Source organism: Hemitrygon akajei, chromosome 29, assembly GCF_048418815.1.
Source record: "Hemitrygon akajei chromosome 29, sHemAka1.3, whole genome shotgun sequence".
NCBI classification, from domain to species: domain Eukaryota; kingdom Metazoa; phylum Chordata; class Chondrichthyes; order Myliobatiformes; family Dasyatidae; genus Hemitrygon; species Hemitrygon akajei.
Window position 1 is genome coordinate 43,565,637 of NC_133152.1, and position 25,610 is coordinate 43,591,246.

General features: G+C 38.6%; 1 protein-coding gene across 3 annotated transcripts in view; it reads left to right on the forward strand.

Annotated features, from left to right (window-relative positions):
- The window catches only part of rerea (arginine-glutamic acid dipeptide (RE) repeats a), a 615,654-nt gene that overhangs the window by 29,516 nt on the left and 560,528 nt on the right, over positions 1–25,610 (forward strand). The window lies entirely within an intron of this gene.

The window sequence follows — 25,610 nt, forward strand, 5'->3', positions numbered from 1 at the left end:
TCTAGTTTTTCTTGCTGTTTTTATTCTCTTTATTGATTTTTTTTCTCATGATGGTATTGGTTCCTTGTTCAAGTGAATATCTTGAGTTATATACTAGAATACACTCATTTTTTTTAGCAGTAATATTTGGAAACAAAGGCTTAAGTATGTTTAATGCTAATAATATAGCATAATGTCTAGGCAAATATAAAATCTAATTTTATTCTTGTGTATCTTGATGTGATTTTTTTAATATATATACAGCTGGTTGCTCAGTGGTTAATTGGGATACATCAGGACCCAATTTACCAAGTAACAAATTATGTACTTAAATGAAATACAGGTTCCCCCCGCAATCTGAACTAAGGTAGAGCGTTCCTATGAAACCGTTTGTAAACCGAAATGTCGTAAAGCGAAGAAGCAATTACCATTAATTTATATGGGAAAAATTTTTGAGCATTCCCAGACCCAAAAAATAACTTACCAAATCATACCAAATAACACACAAAACCTAAAATAACACTAACATATAGTAAAAGCAGGAATGATATGATAAATATACACCCTATATAAAGTAGAAATATTGTAAGTATGGTGTAGTTTCACTTATCAAAATCGGGAAGACAGCAAGCGAAAGTTGATTTGGAGAAAAAAATCAGCACGTACATGCATGCACACGCACGTGCATGCGCAAACAACTGCCCGCACAAGGTTTCATGGTTGTTGTAGTCTTTCTCGGGGTAAACACATCTATAAAGCAGGCGTCTTTTTTATCGTAAAAGCAAAAATCCTCTTTGGTTAGCGAAAACAGGTACTAATGTAGGTCTTTTGTAACAGCGAGTTGTCATAAAGCAAATGTTCGAAAAACGGGGGACACCTGTACAAAATAAATTAGAACACTACCAAAACTACTACAATACTATATTAGTATTAGTTCCTAATGGTTATCAATGGAGGAATTTACACGCTGTAGTGTTCTTTTGATTGACTGTAAATGACCAAAAGCAATACAGACAATGGACTGCCTTCAAACAGTGTTTTTGATGATTGCATCCTTCAGATCTTGATTTTTAATTGTAATATTCAAGATGGTTGTCTATACCTTAATGCTTTGTAGCTCCTAACTTGTTGAAGTAGTGAAATTATTTCATTTTCACTCCTGGCCTTTTCTAACATCTCCATTCTTGAATGCTTGAAACCCCAGCGAGCAAAACAGTTACTTTCTCAAGACGTACAAACAAGCTGGATGAACTCAGCAGGTCGGACAGCATCCGTTGAAAGGAGCAGTCATCGTTTCAATGGATGCTGTCCGACCTGCTGAGTTCATCCAGCTTGTTTGTACGTCTTGATTTGACCACAGCATCTGCAGTGTACTTTGTGAGTTACTTTCTCGATTAGTGTTTGGTAAGAGTTGTCCCAAATAAGCAGCTGCCCCAATTGGCCCAATTAACAGGAACCCACTGTATACTGTGTATGGGGAAATAAATATTTCAGACCCCCAGCCCCATAGTACTAAACTAAAATATTACACGAGCTGTTGAAAAGAAATATAAATGTCATTTTGAAGTTGATTTAGTATGAATGAATGGTGTGTGACCCATAAGTTTAGTTATCATCTCACACTGCTGAAAACTGGCAACTTCAGGTCACTTTGATTGGTTGTCCTTGGAATTCAAGGTAGTTCTTTGAAGGTATTTTTTCCCTCTCCCAAAATGAACAAAATCACATTGTTCTCTTTAATATACGTGACCTTGCTGGAAATTGTCATTCTTAGTAGGAATGCCACCAGACTCAGGAGTGTCAGTGAAGCTTAGCTTTACTGGTAATTTCTCAACTTCACTCTGACGTGGAGCACTCTTTCAAGAGAACTTTCATTAGGTCTAGCCTGGCATGGGAAGAGCAGATCCATTTCTGTGAAGAGGAATGGTTGCAAGAGACAAGAGTAGAAATAAGGCATTTTATATTTTGTCATTTAATTCAGGTTGCCAGTTTTTGATTGTTTTAATTTTTTGGAATAATTAATTGTTTAATAGTTTTGCATGTTTTCTGATGTTACTATTTTAAACCAAAAGCTTGTCATCTTTGGGAGTAAAGCTCAGGACTGGGGCTCAGCTGCCTATCAAGTTTATTTGTAGTATTCTCCAAAGATTATGCTACATTGAACAAGGCTTTGCCCATAAGGCCATAAGATATGGGAACCTGTAGAATTGTTTCTTCTTCCTTCAAACTTGGGAGCACTTGTGCTCATGATTAATGAGCTTCTCAATCTTATTAAATGATCATTGTAGAGTCCATAAGACAGAGGAGCAGAGTAATGTCATTCGGTCCATCAAGTCTGCTCTGCTATTCCATCATGGCTGATTTATTATCCCCCTCAATCTCATTCTCCTGCCTTCTCCCTATAATATTTGAAACCCTTATGAATCAAGAACCTATCAACCTCTGTGTTAAATATACCCAATGATCTGGCTTCCACAATGCTCTGTGGTAATGAATTCCACAGATTTGCCACCCTGGCTAAATAAATTCCTCTATCTCTGTTCTAAAGGGATGTCCTTGTATTCTGAGGCTGGTCTAGTGTCCACTATAGCAAACATCCTCTTCACGTCCATTCTTTCCAGGTTGTACAGTATTCAGTATTTAAGATGGGGTAGTTATGGCAAGTAAGATCTATAATGGGTAAATTAATTGGAATGTTAGTGGCTAATTGTAGGCAGTAAGTTCTGGCCTATAATGTTCAAGCCTGAATTTAAAATAAGGTAATTTCAGTACCAGTGTATGATTCAGGTACAATGACTGCGAAGGCAAATGACAGCAGAATTGAACTTAAGCAAAGAAAGTCTCATTTTGGACAACATCTTTCCCTTTGCCTGAAACTTCGATTGTTTTTTCCTCTCCATAGATGCTGCCTGACTTTCTGAGTTCCTCCAGAATCTCTTGTGTGTTGCTCTGGATTTCCAGCATCTGCAGAATCTCTTGTGTCTATTCTTCCCCTTAATTTAATATAGGGAAGGCAGAAATCAAAAGATCACAAGACAAAGCCTATTCGGCCCATCGAGTCTGCTCCACTACTCCACCATGAGCTAAACTATACTCCCATCCAGTTCCAATTTCTGGCTTTTTCCCCATATCTCTTGATACCCTGACTAATTAGATACCCATCAACCTCCTCCTTAAACACCCTCAATGATCGGGCCTCCACAGCTGCATATGGCAGTGAATTCCATAAATCCACTACCCTTGGCTAAAAAAATTTCTCCTCAACTCTGTTTTAAATGGGCACCCTCTAATTCTAAATCATTGTCTTTGAGACTGTCCCAAATCCTATACTCTTTCCACTGACACTATTCAACTTTAAGTTCAAGTTTATTACCTTACAAATGTATACAGCTAAGTGAAACATTCCCTTCTCTGGTTGGTCCTTTTCATACACTTCCAAGATGTATTGAATGTTCGTGACTATTTTGTTGAATTTCCAACCCAATTATAAAAAAAATTCCTTATCAACATTTATAAACTGCCTTCAACTCTGTGCGGCTGACACCTTCATCTATTTTCTTGTTGTGTATAGTGCATATTTTTCCAACCAGCCTACCATTCTCAATGCACTTGCTCATTTAAAACTTCAACTTCCAAAATCATAAGCAACACTGAATTTCAGCAATTTGGTTCTTAAGTCAAGTCCTACAAAATTTACAGTTTTGATGTTTAGATCCCTTCATTTTCTGGCTTTGCAACCCCATCATTCCCCATCACATTCCTTGTCTCCAAAATAAAACGTGGTGCATCACTGTCATTTTGTATGTCATCTCAGAATTGGTGAACAGCTTTCAGCAGCTGGACGCACATTCTTTTCCTATATTCTCATAAATGTTTTAAAAAAACTCGAAGTGAAGTTTAAGATGCCACAAAATTGTTTTTTAGATCTACAAATTGCAATATAAATAAGACATTAAGTTCAAGTTTATTGTAATCTGACTGTACATATATACAACCAAACGAAACAACGTTCCTCTGGGCCACAGTGCACCCATAAAACATGTATCACACACAGCACATAAAACAAAGTATTACCATAAATATAATTCAAAAATTCAATGTATTTACATTAACTGTACAAAATAAAATTATGGCGGATATTAGAAATATGAAATTAAAACAAAGTCATGGAAATCTTCAAGTTTAGCATCATCTTTGTTTACATTAGAGTCTGTGTTGGCAAAAGTTTGACGACTTGTAATAAAGTTTTTGTACCAGTGAACGTAATTATAGAAATTTGCAGTCCAGGATGGAAACAGAAATTGGCGAGAGAGCAAGGCTAATCTGTGAAATAACAAAGCTCTGTTCTGAGAGGTTACTGGCACTGAGAAGGTAATGAAGAGGACCAAAACTTGGATGATTATTCCACCAAAGTGAGTCTTGAAGTGAAAGACTTAAACAAGTGCTTATATCTGCAGCGTTTTTAATGCAGCAGAATTTTTCAAGGCAATTTGCATCATTAAAAGCAAAATCTGACATTGCATCAGTTAAGCAATACATTAAAAATCTTATGCAAGTGCACACTTTGTCAGTTTTTCTATTTAAAAATCTCTATGCTCATACGTTTGATACTTAATAGAAATTAACTGTGTAAACTTATTAAATTATGTTTTGAGCATTACCAGTCAGTGGTAGGAGGAGTTTATTTCATTGTAATGCTTTTGCTTAGGTAGTTTCTCATTATATGTTTAAAATTATACTGTAAAAAAGGCATGACTTTAAAAAGGGGATTGAATATTCTATACTTAATGATCCCATATATTTGCTTTCTAGATGTCCTTTGCCTTCTTTCTCACTTGTGTCCAATGACATTGTCTAGCAAGCTAGGATAATCTTATATTTGTATTTTCCTATCAGTTTTTCTACTACTTGTTCCATTGTGTTATATAGCTAACTAGCTATAATAATACAACAATCTATTCTACTAGAGTTGATGCTGTAGCACTTCAGTATTTCTTTATGTTCCTAAGCATGGAAATCTGTTTCAAAGTTCAAAGAAAATTTATTATGAAAGTATATTTTCTTGCAGGCATTCACAGTAGAACAATGGAATCAGTAGAAAAACTATACACACAAACTGACAGCCAATGTGCAAAAGAAACAAATATTAACAATGATTAATAAATAATACTGAGAACATGAGTTGTAGAGTACTTGAGAGTGAGTCCATAGGCTGTGAAATCAGTTCAGTGTTGAGGTGAGTGAAGTTACCAGGCTGGGTCAGGAGACTGCTAGTTATAGGGTAATAACTGTTCCTGAACTTGCTGGTGTGGGTCACAAGGATCCTGTACATCCCGCCTAATGGCAGGAATATTACACTTCTTCTCATTGCCATAGATTTTGTTGTTGAATTACAATTAATAATATATTAATTAATTGCCTGTTATGCTGCTGGCATTTAGGGCAGCAATGAAAGTCTTCCATCTCTCTGTCCTTGGCCACATAGAAAGAATCTTCATTGTTGTTTCCATAACAATTTTTATTTGACCAGTCAGGGTTGTTAGCCCTGAGTTGAACGCCCCTGAACCTGGAGGACCTGGAAGACCTCTTAGTCTGGCCTCTACCCTTTGGCTCTTGGTAGGGTCACCCATGTCAAAACAGGTCAAAGCATAAATCCCTGACTCCAGTCAACATGGCTCTCAGGTCATTGAGGCACACAAGGCTTCAAATCACTACAAGGTTGTGGTCCTCTTGGAGGTAATATTGTAATCTTGAGGCATTATGTCCAATTAAGAACTTTTAAAATAGAACCTGAATTACTTTGCACTTTGCTGTTCTGTGGGTCAATTATTTTTAGACTGCACTCTACCTGAAGTTACACCTAGAAATACTGTATTAAGTTGACTAACATCATGAGTATTGACATAAAACATATATTGGATCATGTAATACAGTATGTTTTCTTGCTGTATTCACCTGACTTAAGTTCATGTTCTCATGTAAAATATAGCCACAACCCTTAGCTTTTACTAAAAGATGAATTTTTGCTTTTTTTTTGTGGGATGTGGGTAATCAGTGCTTAGCAAACTGTGGATGTTTTTTGTGATTTTTTTTTAGACCTTCATGTGATTGAGGTTCTTTTATTTAGGAAATGCATTGTTTTAAAATTACAAACATGAGGCTTTCCGCATCTTTTTTTTAATGATTTGCTTTCTGTTGACACGTATCAGAAGTCTTTTGTCCACTGCAGGCAGTTCATGCTCAAAATTTCTGGTTGAATAGACTTGAAGAGCATTGTTCACCCCGTTGCTTTATGGTCACAATGCTGCCTTGCTGTGTTCCTAATGGTGCATGTATTGTGAAGAAATCAGCTATTAAGCCTGTTTCCCATGAATAATTGTCGTTTCTCAATTTGGCTTGGTTGTAAGGTGAATGATGAAATCAGTGAACCTTGTTCAACAATAGATGTTGCTCTGGAGCCTATTTGGAGAGCTGCTCTGACGAATATAATGTGATTTGATATTTTTAAAATGGAAATAAAGGCACTTTAATCATGTGTCTAATGCAGTTTGATATTAAACTAAATTAGACCGATTCTGTTCGTTTTTTTTTGTAATAATACACCAGCTTGAGTCTCATGATGAAGAATTACATGGAAATTCCTGAGGGAGAGGATTGTATCAGAGTGATATCAAAACCATGAATCATTTATATTGATCTGCAGCTTAAGTAATGTTTGCATTTTTAGTTGAAGAGGATTGCATTTCATAACGCTTCTTTTAAAAAGTCAATATTGAGTGTTTATTCGTAAAATAGCATCAATATTTTTCTTGTTACTAAAATCTTTGATCTGTTCACCTCTCTTTATCTGTAAGGGACAACTTAGTAAGATAAGAGAGATGACCAGATCAAAAACCTGCATTAAAGATTTGACTTTACACATTTCTTGCCCCTGTGTGCACACATAATATTTGAATGTAACGAAAGATGATAACTGTTGAAAATAAATACACATTATGGCTGTAAATGATTCTGTATAATAGCTCTGAAGAAGATAGCTGGTTATTTTGTGTAAATTTTTTGAGTCCTTGACTGTCATTTGGACCAAATTAAAATAATAATGTTTTATTTTTTTTCCTGAACTGAATGTTTTTGGTTTTATTTTGCCATTTCAGTGTTTTTAAAGAATAATATTAAGGTCTATGGTGTTGGAATCCTGTAACCAATAACAGTTACATGAAAGCATAAAATGCCCTTTTGGGATAATTAATTGTACCTTAACATTCCAGTCATTTGACATTGTTTCAACAATACAAATTCTGAAAGATTATTGTGTAGATAGAAGTTATAATCTTGCACTTTCTCTAGAAATTAAAATCCACAATTTTCTGTTGAGATTTTTAAAATGTGTACTCATCTTTCCAAGCTGTTGAAAGATTATTTTAAAAAGTAGATTTACGCCATAGCTGCTGTAAAGCTGAGAATTTTTACAATAAATTCTCAATACAAATGCATTATTGATGTAATAATAATTAAAAGGCATGTTAATAAACAGTAATAGATTACAGGTGCCCCGACTGTGAATTGGTCTTGTCAAGATTTTCCAACAATACCATGACTGCAATGGAAATTAAGGCTGCAATGGTTTGTGAATGTTATGCAACACATAAGTACTGTTGCTGCTCTCATCCAATGTTCTTTTGTGTTTGCGGATACAGATGGCACAATGGATTTTGGTTAAGGCCGTTGATACGTTTGGGTATTAAGCTCGAGGACAGGATTTGTAATTGAGTATTTCCAGCAAAGTTAAATCAATGAATAGAGTAAATTCATTTAGATATGCTTTACATATAAATTTGTTGTATTATTTAAACACAAGAGATTCTGCAGATGCTGAAAATCCAGCAAAACACACACAAAGCACTGGAGAAACTCAGCAGGTCAGGCAGCATGTATGGAAATGAAATCATTTCCATCGATGCCGCTGAGTTCCTCCAGCGTTTTGTGTGCGTTGCTTTTGTTATTTTATTGATTTAATTATGTTTTTATTTGGGGTTACAGTGTGGAACAGGCCCTTCCAGCCCAACAAGCTGCACTGCTCAGCAACCCTTCTATTCAATCCTAGTCTAATCACAGGACAATTTGTAAGACCAATTAACTTACTAACCGGTATGTCTTTGTACTGTAGGAGCAAACTGGAGCACCCCGAGGAAACCCACAAAGTCACAGGGAGAACGTACAAACTCCTGACAGATGGTGTCAGAATTAATTCCAGACTCTGAAACCCCGAGCTGTAATAGTCTTGCGCTAACTGCTACACTGTTGTGGCGCCTCCCACATATGAAATACTTCTTTCATTACAATATTTTATATTGGAAGCAAAAATAATGAGCTGGTCATTGCAATAGGAAAAGTATATTTCTTATTATGATTAAGCCCTTTGGAACACCTGACTTTATTTAAATAGTTCAAAAACTTTGATTTTGATTTCTAGAACTTAGCATATGGTACAGCCTTAAAGGGTTTGTTTTTATTGCTTTATAATGAAGATTTTATTACATGATGTTACAGACACAGAATTTGATGTACATGCCAAAATACTTTTTGGTAATTAAAATGCTAATGCTTACTCCACAAGAACTGTTCAGTTCTCGTACAGCATGATGTTTATACAGTTATCACTGAAATAGCTTCTTAATGTACAGTTCTTTCTATATTGCTATTCACCCTTGATGTCATCCTGTAAAAGTTCTATGAATAAGCTGTTGAATAAGCTTCCACAGGATAAACATATACTTGATCCCTGTGTGTAATCAAATAACTTTGAATCAAAGCATAAAATATTCCTCACTTAATTATATTTTGTAATAAACTATTTTTGGATTTAAGCCTTTTAATTTAAACAATTTAGATTTATAAAAGACTATGTTGTGCGTATGTTACTGAAATAAATCATATTTAACCAATGAATATTTATCAGAATTATATTGTACATTTTAGATATTTAGTAATATCACATTTATTTTCAGTGGAAGTTTGGAGGCTTTAATCGTACTGGAAAACCTATGTGTTGAAAAATGCATCTACTGTATTCCAAAGGACTGTGCTGAATTAGAAATATTTACTTTAACTAGGTACTTACATGCAATGCGTTGTGTAGGGATGGGGAAGGAATGTAGCTACAATAAACCATTACTTGAGCCAACATTTACTCAATATATTTTGCTGTGTCTTTATAAAAAGATTTCTGTACACTGATCAGCTTGATCCTGGCATTAAGAAAACATTTGAGTAATTGGCTGTGACAGATGCCCAAAGATCTCTCTTGAGTGCAGTCTTTGATGGTTACAGAAGGTGTACATCTAGCACAGTCCTGGCAGTAGTAACTCCCTTGGGTAATTGGCTTTGATGGATACTGGTTTCTGCATTAATACAGATCTGTGAGCTTGCGTGAGCTGAATAATGCCATCTAAAGCCTTGAGGATTCTTCAGCTATCAACACATTTTGAGCTTGCCATAGTTTATTTCCCTTTTTTCCCCCAGATTGTTCTTGTGTATCAATTGTCTATGAGCCCCCTCGAAATACTAGCAATGTCTTTTTTTTAGATCAATTGAAACCTCTTGTTTTTGACATTGAGAAGAATGAAAATGGTTAACAGTTATTACAGCCAAATATAACCTTGCCCTCAGCTAATACCTACAGAATTACAGTCCCAGTAGGAATAACTTGATAACTATCAAGAATGGGAAGCCTGGATGATTTTCTTTAACTTTATTATCTTGCCCCTACTCTCGCGACCCCTTGTGCTCCCCCCTGCTTTTTTTAAACCCCCCCCTTATCCTCCGAAATACCCAAACTAATTTTGGTTTCCTTATTGTCACCCAGGCTAAGGTCACAAAGTATTGTTTAAACCAGGGGTGTCAAACTCATTTTAGCTCACGGGCCGGATTGAGCAAAATGCAGCTTCATGTGGGCCGGATCAGTCAGACGCGTGCGAACGCAGCTTTCGTTGCCTCCGTTTTTTCAGCCTGCTCTCATGTGTCTCAGTCTCTGCTATAACTGCAAAGTGTTTCACTTTACAAATTCTGTTTCTTATGAAGAAGACTGCCGAATAAACACTAAAAACCCTGAAAACCTGGTACCTGAATAAACTCAGCATTAGCCATATCATACGCCATAGGCGCTTCGATTACTGGGGCCAGCTTTATTAGTAATTAGATATTATCTCATGGGCCAAAGATAATTCCACCGCGGGCCGGATTTGGCCCGCGGGCCTTGAGTTTGACATATATGGTTTAAACAGAAGTTTTTACAATCTGTAGAACAGTTTTCGAAGTTAGTTAACGGAGGAGAATTGATGTAGTTTACAATATACTTAAAATTATTATGGTCTGGTAATGTTGAGCTATTACAGGAATGCATTGTTTGCTTGCCTGTGTGAATCACCTCTTGCCTTCTGTAAACATCTCCCTCCACTTAAACACTGCTACCTAAACATGCCTCCAGCGTTTTGCCATCTGGTGTAGCCTCTTAATTCAGATGGTCCTGATCATTTCCTTGAGGTAATCTTTGATTGCTTCACTGCATCCCACAACAGCCAGACACTGAACCTGCTTTCATCCTTTTGTGTTGTCCAACTCTAATCCAAATCTTTCCCAAAAGTCCCTCAACTTTGTTTAGTTGCAAGTTCTAGTTAGTTGTAGAATATATATTTTTTATTATTTAGAGATACAGCACAGACAGGCCCTTCTGTTCCAGTGAGTCATGCCGCCTCCAACCACTTAGTTAATCCGAGCCTAATCACAGGGCAATTTACAATGACCGATTAATTTCCTAACTAGTATGCCTTTGGAATGTGGGAGGAAACTGGAGGAAACCCACATGTTACAGGGAGGACATGCAAACATTGTCAGAATTGAACTCTGAATTCTGCCTGGAGCTGTAATAATGTAGTGCTAACTGTATATACTTTCATTAATTTTGGCTGGATGACATCAATCATTTTGGCAACATACGTGAAATGCTTGGGGAACTCAGCAAGTCAAGTTGGGGGAATAAGCAGTTGACACATCATCAGACCCTTAATTTTGGGCACACTTTTTGAGATACAGCACTGAGCAGGCCCTTCCAGTCCTTTGAGTCATGCCACCCAGCAACCCCTGAATTAACCTTAGCCTAATGACAGAGCAATTTACAATGATCAATTAACTTAATAACTGATATGTCTTTTGGACGGTGTGAGAAAACTGGAGGAAACCCACAAGGTCACGGGGAGAACGTAATATTTAGATTTGACTGTGTGTTGGAAAATCCAAGTATAAGAGTGGTGTGGATGAGGCTCTGAGCAGAAACGTGTGTGTATGTACTATCCTGCAAGTGGCAAGAATATCTCAACTGCAAATAATAAAAACCAAATTCTTCATCTGTGCTATGTGCTTTCATCTTGCACATAGACACAGAAAAAAATCAAAATGGAAAAATTAGTGTAGATCTCGCATTCAAGATCTGATGCGATAAGCAATATTTTTCAAGATTGTTTATTGTCATTCTTCAGTACATGATTGTAAAGGAGAAAGACATGATTGTTACTCCAGATCTGATGCAGCATTAAAAAAAGCATAGTAAGCACAAAGAACACAATGAAAAACAAACTATTAAAAAAAGCAATCCTATAAAACGCAAAGTATAAGTAACTTAAATAAGTAGACTGATTGTACGTACATAAAGTGAAGCTAGGTGATGTGGTGTTGTGTCATGGTGTTGTGCATTAATGGACAGAGATGTTGATCAGTATGGAGGCTTGGGGGAAATAACTGTTTTTGAGTCTGGTGGTCCTGGAGTGGATGCTGCACAGCCTTTTTCCTGATGGGAGTGGGACAGACAGACAGACCATAAACAGCAAACATGAAGTACGCTGCAGATGCTGTAGTCAAATCAAGACGTACAAAAAAGCTGGATGAACTCAGCAGGTCGGGCAGCATCCGTTGAAAGAAGCAGTCAACGTTTCGGGTCGAGACCTTTCATCAGGACTCCTTCGTCAGGAGCCCTGACGAAGGGTCTCGACCCAAAACGTTGACTAGACCATAAATAGGGTGGGTGGAATCCTTCATGATATTACTGGCCTTTTTCCGACACCTTTCTGTATATATGTCCTCGATGGCGGCTATATTGGTGCTGATGATGTGTTGGGCAGTTTTTACTACCCACTGCAGAGGCCTCCTGTCTGCCGCGGTTATGCGCCCTGTTGTTAATGTGAGACAGGTTCCACGTTCAAATAAATCCCAGTCTGTCTCATCTTAATCAGTTTACCATCTGTGACACAGAAAATAATTTAAGGTGTGTTTTAAAACATTCATTTGCCTCCTAGTTCTTGGCTTGAATTTAAAGTTTTGTTTAAGCAAGCTTTTCATTTATATCATGAGCCAGTTGGTCTTTATTTGCAGGTATTTGTTGGGACATGGGTAATTCTAATGGTAAGTTGAGTAAAACTGATGTTTAGCCATGTAAATTCAACATTGGCAGCAGCCTTAAATCAGGATTTGTAATGCTAATAGCTGAAAATATTCAAATCTTCTTAAACTCTTAGATACAAAATAAATAAAAATAGACCTTTGGATCGTTTGTCCTGATGGAACTATAAGATAGCAGATCTGAAAATATGATGAACATTATTACTATCTTTGAATAATTGAGGTTTTTGTTTATTATGACATGCAAGTATTGAGTTGTTAATCTCCCAGGGAATGAAAATTGAAAATGCTGAGCCCTTTTCCTCTGATGCTAATTTGTTGATATTCGCCATATGGGTGACACGTAATGTAGATTTGATTGCAAATGCTTAATCAGAATCAGATTTAGTTTCACTAACTAATATGATGTGAAATTTGTTTACCAGCAGCAGTGCAGTTCAAAGACATAAACTAAATGCAATAGTTTATTGAAAAAAATGTTGTGTTAGATTTAAAAGCAGGTTGTGGACTTGAACTGGAGGCATTTCTGACCAATAGATTCAGATTCAGATTCAGTTTATTGTCATTTAGAAACCACAAATGCAATGCAGTTAAAAGATGAGACAACGTTCCCCCAGAATGATATCACAAAAGCATATGACAAAACAGACTACACCAGAAAATCCACGTAACGTTTGGCAATCCCCAATCCAGAGTCCGGAGAGGCTGCTGCGTATTAATATCGCGATACCGTCTAGCGCGTTCCTCGGAAAGGAGCTCCAAATCCATCAACAGGTGCAAATAGTTCAGTGAACTTCACGGGTATCAGATTTGTGAACTTGAGAATGTTTACAAAGTTATAGAATTGTAAATCCATATAGGTTGGAAGCTAAGGCAGTGGAGTTATAGTTATGGTATGTAGAAGAGCATAAGACACAGGAGCAGAATCAGGCCATTCAGCCCATCGATTCTGTTCCACAATTTGATCATGGCTCATTTATTGTCACCCTCAACCCCATTTTGCTGCCTTCTCCCTGCAACCTTTTGACACCCTGACTAATCAAGAACCTAACATTCTCCGCTTTAAATATACTCAATGACTTGACCACAATTTATTTAGTGTACAGGGTTGTTGGTGAATAATTTTCAGTCCACACCAGTATATAACCCCCATTCCATGTGTGTAATTTTCAGATTCATTTATTTATTCTAATAATCTCTCGTGGCACTTTACTAAAGGCCTTCTGAACGCCCTAGATATCACATCCACTGGTTCCCCCTTCCCTAAACTGCAGTTGAAAACTCAAAACCCTCCAACAGATTTGTTAAATCAATTTTGGCTTCTCCCAATCCTATAGTTATTTATTTGTTTCTGGCAGAGCCAGCTGAGGGATGTGAAAATATGTTAGCAGGTTGGGGAGAGGGGACTGAGGGCAGAGGGTTTAATGCAGGTAGGAGCTTAGGGTTCAGGGTAACGAACAGGAAGGAGACAGGGAAATGGGTAGGTGCACCAAGCCTGCAGCAGAGCCTGGTGATCAGTTCCTTTGAAGATTTAGAATTGGAAGCAAACAACCACACATTTTTATAGATCAATGTCATCACTGATATCTTGCTCATATATAGATATGTGACTGCTAAATAGATAAGTACTGTAACACACAAAACACTGGAAAAGCTCAGCAGGTCAGACACCATATATATGAAAATTAATAAACAGTCTATACTTAAGGCCTTTATTGGGCCAGAAAGGAAGCCAAAGTAAGAAGGTGGGAGAGGGGAAAGAGTACAAGCTCGGAGGAGATAGGTGAGACCAGGTGAAGTAAGGTCCAAATCATTTATTTTTAACCAGGTATTGAATAATCTGAGTAAACTGAAAATAATCATATCGAGTGTACCATCTACCATTAAGACGCTTGTGTATTTTTTTTGTGCTGTATTGGATCCAGAGTAGCAATTATTTTGTTCTCCTTTACGGTTGTGTACTGGAAATGACGTTGAACAATCTTGAATCTTGCTTCATAACTTAAATGTCAAGTTAATAATTCAATTATTATGATTTTTTTCTATCTAGGCTTCAAAGCAGCAATTGCATTTTTGTGAGAGATGGAACTATAATTGAAATAAATGCATTTTGCTTGATAAGGCAGGTTGCAGCACACTTGCTAAAGCACATTTTCTTCAGTATCTCAGTGTGTAAGAACAGTGGTAATTCAAATTAATAATAAAGGTAAGCAAGGAAAAACTTTCTGTCAAGGGATAAACAAGAGAATATGCAGATGCTGGAAATCTTGAGCATACACAAAATGCTGGAGGAACTCATCAAGTCAGGCAGCATCTGCAGAGAGTAATAAACAGTCGACGTTTTGGTCCATGACCCTTTATCAAGATCCTTCAGCATTCTCTCTCTGTTTCCTTGCAGGGATTCCCAACCTTGTTTTCAATGCCATGTACCGATACCATTTAGCATGGGCTCTGTGGACCTCAGATTGGGAACCCCGTGACAGAGACACATTAGACCAATCCACGTTAAAAGTCATTGCAATAACATAGAATAGTTGCAAATGGTATACATATTGTAGTCAACACAGTAGACTGAGTCCCATTGTCATTGAGTGTGAACTGAATGCTGTTATTGCAACAGGTTAAAAAATTCTGTAAAAATTATACCTTACTTATTTTAAATTCAGAATACAATTCTGTCTAAAACCATACCTCAGACTTAATTGCAATATGTATGTTAAGATTGATTTCTATATGATGGCTAATGCACTCCATCATGGCACCATCGAGGACACCTTCAAAAGACAACACCTGAAAAAGGCTGCATCCATCATTAAGGACCCCCATCACCCAGGACATCATGCCTTCTTCTCATTGCTACCACCAAGGAGTACGGGAGCCTAAAGATGCGCACTCAGTATTTCAGGACCAGCTTCTTTCCCTTTACCATTGGATTTCTGAATGGATAATGAACTCGTGCACTCTTTTTGCTCTACATGTTTTATTTTTATATATATATATATACATACATGTATAATTTGCTTCATTTTTAGAGTTTGTAGTTTTTTAAAATTAAGTACAGTATTGCACTCCACTGCTGGAGCAAAACAACATATTTCATGTCATATGCCTGTGATATTAAACCTGATTCTGATTGTTTCCAGTCTGTGTTGCCTTTATTTTACAAGCTTGGTTAGCACTTGCTTTGAATTTACTATGATTCATTGAAAAGTGCTTCTCACTTGAGCAGAGCTTTGAAGTCAAGGTAAAATGGCATCTGTGATTTATAAAATCAAAACAAAATGCAGAGGGAATCATTCAGCCCTTCATATTTATGCCTGTCAAAAAAAAAGAGCTGCCCAAACTAATTGCTCCCACCTTCCAGCACAAAATCTTTACCCCTGTAGGTCATAGCAAGTTCAGGTACACATCCAACATAGTTTTTAAAAAAGATTTCTGCCTTTCCTATTAATGAGGCAGCAAGTTCCAGTCCCTGACCACCTCTGGGTGAAAAGATATTTCCTCATCTCCTCTTTCATACTTCTGCATATTACATTAAATTTGTACCTTTTTGGTAATTGATTCCTCTGCTAAGGGAAATAGATCCTATTTATTATAATCTTATATGCTTCGTTTAAGTCTCCCTTCATCTTTCACTATTCCAAAGAATCCAATCCTAAGTTATCCATCTTTTTTCATAGCCACAATTTTCTTGACTTAGTAGCATTTTTATAAATTCCTGCTACACCCTGTTGACTGGAGTCGTGTTGTCAGTAATGTGTGACTAGAGCTGTGGACTACTCAAGCTGTGATATAGTAAAAATATTATTAGCTCCCTGTTCTAATATTGCATGTGTCAGCTAGTAGTGAAGATCCTCAATTATTGTAATAATTTGAGCCTCACAGTGCCACATTAGTGGCAGCAGTACTAGAACAGTATGGAGAGCATTGACCATGTATGTAAAGAATGGAAAAGCATTGAGCAGTTTAATATTTTAATTTAATTTTTCTTAAAAAGAGATGGCTAAGAACTTTCTGATTTTTGTTAATTACCTTGCTGACATGTTTAGTTATCTTTAAAGATTTGTGAACATACACTCTGCAATTACTTTGCACCATTCAATGCCTTCCCATTTCCATTGTCGTGCTCCATCTCACACTTCCCAGTATTCAGTTCTATTTGCAATTTTTCTACCAACTTGCCTTGACTGCCTGCATCTCCCTAAAATCTTGGGCGTTAGTCAGCTACACAGCCAATTTATTCTTTATTTACACAAAAGATTCTGCAGAAGCTGGAAATACAGAGGAACACACATTTTCCAGTCCTGATGAAGGGTCTCAGCCTGAAATGTCAACTCTTTATTCCTTATCCATCAATGCTGCCTGACCTGCTAAGTTTCACCAGAATTGTGTGCGCGTTACTCATTATTTGTAAACTTTTTTTTATCAAGTTCCCCACAATTAAGCCTAAATCAGTAATGCAAGCCATGAAAAGCAAGGAACCAAGGCAGAATGGCCAAATGGATGGAAAAACTAGTTCAGTAACAAACAGAAATCAATAGTTGACATTGTGACATAGCCACCAAGATCAAGCATACCTTGAAACTGACACCAAAACGTTTGTGAAACCTTTGTGAAATTGAGGCCTGATGGCCAGAGCCCTGAGTCTATGAGTCTACAAGGGAAGGCGAAGACCCGATGTCTGGGAATCTGCGAGTCTGTTGGAGGCCGGTGACTGCTGTCCTGGGGTGAGAGCACTGTGTTTGTCCATGGGTAGGGGAGAGGAACATGGCTTTTTGTTTTGCTGCTGTTGCTTTGTTGGTTGTTGTGTTATTCTGCTGAGCCTTGCGGGCATGCCATGTTTGCGCCGGAATGTGTAGTGACGCTTGCAGGCTGACCTCAGCGTATTCTTAGGTTGTGGTGGTTGTTAATGTAAATGATGCATTTCACTGTATGTTATGGTATACATGTGATTAATAAATGAATCTGAATCCTACCTTCAATGATAATAGCTATTTTTGCTACTGAAAGACTGTCAGTCACTGATTTCTGTTTCCTGTCACTGAGCCAGTTTTTCATATATATATTTTGCCATTCTGTCTTGGATCCTATGCAATTCTACCATGTGCTATGCCAGACCCATTAATAGGTTTCCTAAAATCCATGTAAACTACGAAGTCTTCATAATGTTGGAGTGGGTGTTACTTTGCATTTTTCACTTTGGATACTGGGCAGCATCTATGTACACATTATAGGTGAAAAATACCATGCTGCACTTGTTGCAAAACCTGCAGAGCACGACAAATGCAAGTGGAAGTTGAATGGAAGAGGAACTGATTCAATTTTACTTTCAGGGAAAGATTTTGGAGCCAAAATTGTCAGAGTAAACTGTCCCTGAATGTGCACAGAATTCCCAGAACACTTCTATTCACATGACACTGTGTGTTGTTTCTGGGAATAAGTTGATCTTTAGCAAAAGCAAACTATTCAGGATTGGATGGTTAGCAACAGAGTTAATATCTTAAGTTGTCATGAGATTTTTATGATCTTTCTAGCTTGAAGTCCACTTGGCTTCATATTACCATAAGACTAAGGAGCAGCTGATCCATTTCCCATATAACCCCATTCTCCTGTCTTCTCCCTGTAACGTTTCACACCCTGACTAATCAAAAACCTATCAGCCTCTGCCTTAAATGCACCCAGTAACCTGGCCTCCACAACTGCCTTTGGCGACAAATTCCACAGGTTCACCACCCTCTGGCTGAAGATACTTAAAGATAACTTCTAACCTTAGTGGTTGGTAAGTTGATGGAAAAGATCCTGAGAGGCAGGATTTATGAACATTTGGAGAGGCATAATATGATTAGGAATAGTCAGCATGGCTTTGTCAAAGGCAGGTAGTGCCTTACGAGCCTGGTTGAATTTTTTGAGGATGTGACTAAACACATTGATGAAGGAAGAGCAGTAGATGTAGTGTATATGGATTTCAGCAAGGCATTTGATAAGGTACCCCATGCAAGGCTTATTGAGAAAGTAAGGAGGCATGGGATCCAAGGGGACATTGCTTTGTGCATCCAGAACTGGCTTGTACACAGAAGGCAAAGAGTGGTTGTAGACAGGTCATATTCTGCATGGAGGTCAGTGACCTGTGGTGTGCCTCAGGTATCTGTTCTGGGACCCCTTCTCATCGTGATTTTTATAAATGATATGGATGAGGAAGTGGAGGGATGGGTTAGTAAGTTTGCTGATGACATAAAGGTAGGGTGTGTTGTGGATAGTGTGGAGGGCTGTCAGAAGTTACAATGGGACATTGATAGGATGCAAAACTGGGCTGAGAAGTGGCAGATGGAGTTCAACCCAGATAAGTGTGAGGTGATTCATTTTGGTAGGTCAGATATGATGGCAAAATATAGCATTGATGGTAAGACTCTTTCTTGGCAGTGTGGAGGATCAGAGGGATATTGGGGTCTGAGTCTACAGGAGTCCACAGAGTCCAAAGCTGCTATGCAGGTTGATTCTGTGGTTAAGAAGGCATACAGTGCATTGGCCCTTATCAACTGTGGGATTGAGTTTAAGAGCTTATATAGAACCCTGGACAGACCCTGCTTGGAGTACTGTGCTCAATTTTGGTCGCCTCACTACAGAAAGGACATGGAAACCATAGAAAAGATGCAGAGGAGATTTACAAGGATGTTGTCTGGATTGGGGAGCATGCGTTATGAGAATAGGCTGAGTGAACTCGGCCTTTTCTTCTTGGGTAATGGAGGATGAGCGGTGACCTGATAGAGGTGTACAAGATAATGAGAGGCATTGATTGTGTGGATAGTCAGAGGCTTTTTCCCAGGGCTGCAATGGCTAGCACGAGAGAGCATAGTTTTAAGCTGCTTGGAAGTAGGTATAGAGGAGATGTCAGGGGTAATTTTTTTTTTTACTTAGAGAGTGGTGAGTGTGTGAAATGGGCTGCTGGCAGTGGTGGTGGAGGCGGAAACGATAGGGTCTTTTAAGAGGCTCCTGGATAGGTACATGGAGCTTAGAAAAATAAAGGGCTATGGGTAAGCTGAGGTAGTTCTAGGGTAAAGACATGTTTGGCACAGCTTTGTGGGCCGAAGAACCTGTATAGTGCTGTGGGTTTTCTATGCTGTACATTGTGCTGTACGATATGCATGGTTGATAACACTATATATGTTACCTTGAAGATTTTATGTGTGTTTGACATTCTTTTTTATTTTCAAAGTATCTGAAAATTCCACACAGCTACCTAAAATCTCAAACAAGAAAATCTGCAGATGCTGGAAATTCAAGTAACACACACACAAAGTGCTGGTGGAACTCAGCAGTCAGAGTAAAAGAGTGGGGAGAAAGGAGGGAGAAACACAAGGTGATAGTGAAACTGAGAGAGGGAGGGATGAAGTAAAGAGTTGGGAAGTAGACTGGAGACAGTTTCCCTCTCACTTTCTGCTTTCCACAGGGATCGTTCCCTTGTCCATTCATCCCTCCCAACTGATCTCCCTCCTGGCACTTATCCTTGCAAGCAGAACAAGCGCTACACCTGTCCCTACACCTCCTCCCTCACTACCATTCAGGGCCCCAATCAGTTCTTCCAGGTGAGACCTCTTGTATATCGATGAGCCCCAACGTCAGCATTTATTACCATCATTACCACAATCCTGATTGAGAAGTTGCAGAACCTGGGCCTCTGTACCTCTCTCTGCATTTGGATCATCGACTTCTTAACTGGGAGACCATGATCTGTGCGGATTGGTGATAACATATCCTCCTCGCTGATGATCAACACTGGTGCACCTCAGGGGTATGTACTTAGCCTACTGCTCTACTCTCTATGTACACATGACTTTGTGGCTAGACATTGCTCAATCGCAGGTGGTGATGAGCGGTTGTAGAGGAGTGAGATATGCCAACTAGTGGAGTGGTGCAGCAGCAACAACCTGGTACTCAACGTCAGTAAGACAAAAGAGCTGATTGTGGACTTCAGGAAGGGTAAGACAAAGAAACACATACCAATCCTCATAGAGGGATCAGAAGTGGAGAGAGTGAGCAGATTCAAGTTCCTGGGTGTTAAGATCTCTGAGGATCTAACCTGGTCCCAACATATCAATGTAGTTATAAAGAAGGCAAGACAGTGGCTATACTTTATTAGGAGTTTGAAGAGATATGGCATGTCAACAAATACACTCAAAAACTTCTATAGTTGTACTGTGGAGAACATTCTGACAAGCTGCATTGTTGTCTAGTATGGAGGGGCTACTGCACAAGACCGAAAGAAGCTGCAGAAGATTATAACTCTAGTCAGCTCCATCTTGGGTACTATTTGCATGAACATTGATTTCTCACACTTCTGGTAATGCCCTCCCTCTCTATTCTCCATTTCCATTCCCTCTCTCACCTTATCTCTCTGCCTGCCCGTTGCCTCTCTCTGGTACTCTTCCCCTTTTTTCTTTCTTCCATGACCTCCTGTCCTCTCCAGTTAGATTACCCCTTCTTCAGCCCTGTGTGCCTTTCACCAATCTATTTCCCAACACTTTCCTTCACCCCTTCCCCTCCCAGTTTCACCTATCACCTTGTGTTTTTCCCTGCCTCTACCCACATTCTCACTCTGACTCCTCGTCTTTTTCTCCAGTCCTGATGAAGGGTCTCAGCCTGAAACGTTGACTGTACTCTTTTCCATAAATGCTGCCTGGCCTGCTGAGTTCTTACAGCATTTTGTGTGAGCTACCTAAAATGCCTAACTTAAATATGGTAAGCATTAACTTCAACCCCCGGACAACCTTGACCAACTGAAATTCACCTATCAGTGGAATATATCTACCTGGCCCTACACTCGACTCTGGAGCCTTTTGACAGTAAAACAATTAGGCAATTGTTTATTGACGACAGTTCCATCTTTAATATAGTAATTCTAGGCAAACTCACAACCTGGGTGTCAACCCCTTGCTCTACATCTGTTGCGGAAAATGACTGCTGAATGCTTAAAACTATCCTTTTATTTATTCCAAACTTAATCTTGCATTCAGTAATTCTTGAAAACCAGAAGACTGCCTCTTCCCAAAATCATGCCTCCTGAAGTTTCTTTTCAGGTTAAACCTGGATAATATTTTTTTTGGAGAATTTGGAAACTAATTAGACAAGCTGTGTAATTCCTTTTTTTTATTTAAACAAGGAGGAAGATTATTTTTAAATCCAGTACAATACTAGAGTTGGTGCTTTAGAATTGACATGATTTTGAAATTATATTGTCCATGGTTAATTATCCCTCACAGGTCCAGTACAATTTCTAATGCAGCTGAAGAAGTGCTGAATGGATCTAATTAGAATGGGACCTGCCAGTCTGAATTGACAGCTTATTTTGCAATTGTGCCATATTGGAGTATATTGACCAAACTGGTGTTAGCTGTGATCACAAAAAATGTCAAAAGAAACAGGCTGAAGTCTCCATTAAAAACTGAAACTGTATATAAATTATACTAAATTGGAACCTAATCTCTACTTATAACAGGGCTGTGAAGTTCCTGAGCTTTGCTCTTCCATTTCATGATGATTCCTGGGCCACGGATGAGATTACAGCCTTGCAAATTGTCATGATCTATTCCCCATCCCTTGTCTCACTATGCCCTGAACACCTATATTTATAGAATTATTTATTTTTCTGTTGCTGTTTTGGGAATGCACACTCAGGGGTTAAATTGGTCGCTGGTCGGCATGGCATGAAGGGCCAGAAAGGCCTATTGCATAATGTATCTTTATAAAAATAAAATATTGCCATATGCTGGAAATCCAAAGGAACGCACACGAAGTGTTGGAGGAACTCAGCAGGTCAGGCAGCATTTATGGAGGAGAATCTACCTTTGACGTTGAGACCCTACTGATTCTGTGTATGTTACTCTTTTACTTATCTGCATTTGCATTTACAGACTTTTTATGTTTTTTTAATTCTTGTAGTCATTCTTGGCCAATACTTAGGTTCTCCTTTCCTGAATTGAGAAGTTTTCTTAAGTCTTCGAGCTTCCTGTCTGATTATGGGAGCGTTATAACCCTTCTCCTTTAGTCTAATGCTATCTTTAATTGCTCTTGATAGCCACTTCTGGACTAATTTTCATGTTTGGTGGCTTTAAACAGATATTTATTACTGATCAACTCTATCAATTTTATAGATATTAGCTGTTGCTTGCATACTGTCATACTTCTTAATTTAATTTCCCAGTCTACCACAGTTAACTTGTGCTTCTTGCTTTTGTAACTTGCTTTGGAGTCATAGAGTGCTACAACACAGAAACTGGCCCTTTGGTCCACCTAGTCCATGCTGAACTGTTATTCGGCCTAGTCCTATCAAGTTGCACCTGGACCATAACCCTCTGTACCCCTCCCATTCATATACTTCAAACTTATCTTAAGTGTTGTCATCGGTCCCGCATCCACCACTTCCACTGGCAGCTCATTCCACACTCTCACTAGATTTGAGTTCAAACCAGATTATCCTTAAATATTTCATCTTTCACCCTTAACCTATGATCTCTAATTCTTGTCTCACCCAGCCTCTGGAAAAAGCCTGCTTGCATTTAGACCATAAGTCATAGGAGCAGAATTAGGCCATCTGGCCCATCAAGTCTGCTCTGCCATTCAATAATGGCTGAACCTTTTTTTTCTATCTCTTCCTCAACCCTAGTTCCCGGCCTTCTCCCCGTAACCTTTGATGCCATTTCCAATCAAGAACCTATCAATCTCTGCCTTAAATACACCTTATGACCTGGCCTCCATAGTTCCATGTGGCAACAAATTCCACAAATTCACCACCCTTTGGCTAAAGAAATTTCTCCACATATCTGTTTTGAAAGGGCGCCTCTCTATCCTGAGCTTGTGCCCTCTTGTCCCAGACTCTCCCGCCATGGAAACATCCTTTCCTTATCTACTCTGTCTAGGCCTTTCGACATTTGAAAGGTTACAATGAGATCCCCCTTATCCTTCTGAATTCCAGCGGTTACAGACCTAGAACCATCAAACGTTCCTGATATGATAACCCTTTCATACCTGGGATCATCCTTGTGAACCTCTTATGGACCCTCTCCAATCCCAGCACATCTTTTCCAAGAAGAGGGGCTCAAAACTGTTACAATACTCAAGGTGAGGCCTCACCAGTGCCTTATGAAGCCTCAGCATCACATCCTTACTCTTGTATTCTAGACCTCTTGAAATGAACGCTAACATTGTATTTGCCTTCCTCACCACTGACTTAACCTGCAAGTTACCTTTAGGGTGTTCTGCACAAGGACTCCCAAGTCCCTTTGCATCTCAGATTTTTGGATTTTCTGCATTTAGAAAATATTCCACACATTTATTTCTAACTACCAGAGTGCATGACCATGCATTTTCCAACATTGTATTTCATTTGTCACTTTCTTGCCTATTCTCCTAATCTGTCTTAAGTCCTCAGCAGGTCGGGCAGCATCCATGGAAACGAGCAGTCAGTGTTTCAGGCCGAGACCGTTCGTCAGGACTCACGAAGGATCACAGCCCGAAATGTTGACTGCTTGTTTCCACGGATGCTGCCTGACCTGCTGAGTTCCTCCAGCATGTTGTACATTTGCTTTGACCCCAGCATCTGCAGTGTACTTTGTGTTTATTGTCTAAGTCCTTCTGCATCCTATCTGTTTCCTCAACACTACTTGCCCCTCTACCAATCTTTGTATCATCTGCAAACTTGGCACCAAAGTAATCTATTCCATCATCTGAATCATTGATATACAGCATAAAAAGAAGTGGTCCCAACACCAACCCCTGTCACTGGCAGCCAACTAGAAAAGGATCCTTTTATTCCCACTTGCTGCCTTCTATCAATTAACCAATGCTTTAACCATGTTAGTAACTTTCCTGTAATACCATGGACTCTTAACTTGGTAAGCAGCCTTATGTGTGGCACCTTGTCAAAGGCCTTCTGAAAGTCCAAATATACAGCATTTACTGCCTCCCCTTTATCTACCCTACTTGTAATCTCCTCAAAGAATTCCAGCAGGTTTAGGAGGCAGGATTTTCCCTGAAGGAAACCATGCCTACTTTGTACTACTTGTCCTGTGTACCCAAGTACTCCATCACCTCATCCTTAACAATTGTTAATTGGGAAGATAAATCATCTTCCCAACCACTGAGGTCAGGCTAACTGATTTATAATTCCTTTCTGCTGCCTTCCTCCTTTCTTAAAGAGTGGAGTAACATTTGTAATTTTCCAGTTCTCTGACACTATGCCAGAGTCCAAAGACTTTTGAAAAATCATTTCTAATGCCACCACAATCTCTAATGCTGCATCCTTCAGAACCCTAGGGTGCAGTTCCTCTGGTCTGGGTGATTTATGTGCCTTTGGGTCTTTCAGCTTTTTTGAGCACCTTCTCTCTTCTAACCGTAACTGCACCCACTTCTTTTTGTTCACACAGTACAACATCAGGCATACTGCCAGTGTCTTCCACAGTGAAGACTGATGCAAAATACTCATTTAGCTCATCATCCATCTCCTTGTCCCTGTATTATTTCTCTTGCCTCATTTTCTAGTGGTCCAATATCCACTCTCATTTCTCTTTTATTTTTAACATACTTGAAAAAACTTTTACTATCCACTTTGGTATTATTTGCTAGCTTGTTTTCATATTTCATCTTTTCCCTTCTAATGATTTTTTTAGCTGCTCTCTGTAGTTTTTTAAAATTTCTCAATCCTCTATCTTCCCACTAATTTTTGCTTTATTGCATGCCCTCTCTTTTGCTTTTACAATAGCTTTGATTACCCTTGTCAGCCACAGTTGTACTATTTTACCATTTGAGTATTTCTTCATTTTTGGAATACACATGTCTTGCACCTTCCTCAGTTTTCCCAGAAACGCACGCCTTTGCTTCTTTGCTGACATCCCTGCCAGCAGCTCCTTCCAATTTACTCTGGCCAACTCCTCTCTCATACCATTGTAATTGCCCTTACTTCAAATTAAATATAGATATTTAATGTATCTATACCCCTCATAATTTACCCCTTTGCTCAGATTTAAGATGGCAATTGTAGATTGAAATAATATCGATTCCTATTCTGTAAGACTTTAGCTGGTAGTCAATCTTCCTGTCCACTAACACGGAATATGCATCTGAGGTGTTCTTTTATTTCTTTCAAACTCTACACTAGAGGACACAACAGTGCTGAGTCTTTAAGAATA